Source organism: Pogona vitticeps, chromosome 2 (genome assembly GCF_051106095.1).
Source record: "Pogona vitticeps strain Pit_001003342236 chromosome 2, PviZW2.1, whole genome shotgun sequence".
Taxonomy (NCBI): Eukaryota; Metazoa; Chordata; class Lepidosauria; order Squamata; family Agamidae; genus Pogona; species Pogona vitticeps.
In genome coordinates, this window is record NC_135784.1 from 165268628 (window position 1) to 165271253 (window position 2626).

Here is a 2626-nt window from a genome sequence, read left to right on the forward strand (position 1 = left end):
GAAGGGCTTGTTTACCCATGAATATTGAAGCCACTATGGCCTCAGCCTCTTTGCAATTTGTTTAGGGCCTCTCTTCTGAAACAAGGTTTGTGGAAAAAAGCAGACTCTATGCCTTGTGTCCTTGAATAGCTGAATGTTCCTGTGAGAATAAATTAGTGAGTTCAAACATCACTGACACAGCAACAACTGTGTGAGAGTTAACACCTATTAAAATAAGGAAAGCTGTTCACACCCATCTTTTTCTGATCTGTTTTATGCCATTACCTCCCATAGATTTTTATACATTTGTCCCGGGTTTGGATCGACAAACACCCTCAGCAAGGCCTATTCCACACTTGACTTTCCCCAGTCTGGATATCATGTGCAAGGCATCTGTTTTTCTGTAGTTGTCATATTAGGTGTTTTGGACAACAAAAGCTATTGTGTTTTCCCGAAAATAAGACAGGGTCTTATATTAATTTTTGCTCCAAAAACACACACGTTAGGGCTTAATTTCAGGGGATGTTTTATTTTTTCATGTACAACAATCTACGTTTGAGTCATGCCATCTTATTCTGGTGGCTGCACAAGGGTGGAGGGTGGGGTTTCACTTAACTGGGGCTTATTTTTGGGGTAGGGCTTATATTACGAGCATCCTGAAAAATCATACTAGGGCTTATTTTCAGGTTAGATCTTAGTAGGCCAAAGTCAGAGATCTCTTGAGCATTCCATAAAGGCTAATAATTGTGGCATAAACATTTGTGGATTAGAGCAGTGGTCCCCAACCTTGGGCCTCCAGATGTTCTTGAACTACAACTCCCATAAGCCTTCACCACCACCTCTGCTGGCCAGGATTTCTGGGAGTTGAAGTCCAAGAACATCTGGAGGCCCAAAGTTGGGAACCACTGGATTAGAGATTACGGCATTGCATGTGATCAGCTGATCAAAAGTTCCATCCTCATTCGCCTTCTAGCATTCAACCCCAGCAATTATTTCTCTAGGTTTTGGCCTTCAGGCATTGTTGGCCTTCAGGCACCTAGGACCAGGTGGCAATGCTCCCGCACAAAGTTTATTTACTATAGTATTTCTGCATTGGGATTTTTTCATTTATGCTTGTCTAAGGCAATGTGTTGATTAAATAAAACCACAATTAATTTCTTTTAAACTTTTAAATATGTATTGTTATACAATGCATGCTTTTAAAGTAGGGGAAAAAAGATACATAATATTGAAGACAATTAGCTCAAAACCCTGGGAGATTCATCAGGTTTCAGCAATTCTCTGAAAGCCTGCCTCTTGGCTGGCTTTCCCAGGGAAGGTTTTGCACAGCTGTGGCACAACCACTGAAAAGACCTTATCTGAGCCAACTTCCAAAGGTGGCCCTTGGAACACAGTTTTTTCCGCCCTTCTGATCTTAATTACTAGGCAAGAAACAAATGTTTGGAAAGCCCTTGAGTCTGATATTTTTTTTTTCAAACTTGTAGCAGAGCACCAGAGTGAGGCTGTCAAAGATCCACATGAAGACACTGGCCTAGATTTTGTATTAATGTCAATATGCAGCCTGAGACAGTAGCAACGGTGCCTGGAATCATTTGCATAACCTTTTCCTCTTGTCACCGGGCAACCACAGGGTAAGTGTGCCTGAGGAATAAAGTACGGGGCACATTCCAAGGTCTGAATGTGGCCGCTTGGCAGGCCTGACGCTTGGCAAAATGTCTCCTAAAAATTAAGCACTGGTAGTGAATTCTTATTTTGCTTCCCATTATGGAGGTCACTGCCCCCCTCCCCCAATTGCGGAAAGGCTGTGAGCATCTTTCTGAAGCACCAGGAGACACATTTTTGGATAACTGCTTTTGAAGGGTGTCATGATACTCCTGCAGCATTCGACTTTTGCTACTTTTGAACTGCCCATTTTCATTCCATATTTTTAATCACACATCCCATTCCAACTTTTTCTATAGGGTAGGTTATATATTCATATAAAATGAAATGCCTCAAGATAGGCTTAAAGTGAAACGTGGGTGCCTTGGAAAAACAGTAAAATGTGTCTCTGTCTCCCAACGTGAGTTTCTTTCCTTTAAAGCGCCCACCCATGTGTATTTATTTACTCTTGTGTGTTTTACTCCTAGGTAGCTGTATAATCTGAACAGCTGGCTGGTCGAAAGCTTGTGATTATTATGGGTTGGATGTACAGAGTAGAGTTTGGCAACAAAGAGTTTCATTACAGTCACTACCCGGCTCCAAAGCACCATGAGCCACTTTTCTCAGTAAGAGCAAAAGGTTACGCATAGGGGGTGGGTTTAAGAGGGGTGCTTTGGGGATCATCGTCGGGAGCGCCCCCCCCCGTCTCTGACTCCGTTATCTAGAAACGAAGCAAATTTCACCATCTTTAAAATCCCCCCCGCCCCCACGGGATTGCTGCCTATTTACTTTGTCCCACGAAAGTTAAACGGGACGGTTGCACACCAGTGTTGCTTCTAGGGCATTGTGGAATAATTTTCTTAGCCATGCTGAAGTGAGACGAGGATGTTTAGAACACGCTGTTTTTATTCAAAACAACCTACAGATATACAAAGATACATGGCTGCCTCTTTTCTTCTTCCCTCCGCCCCTTCCCTCCTGCTCCCCTTCGCCGCACTTCCTCAGT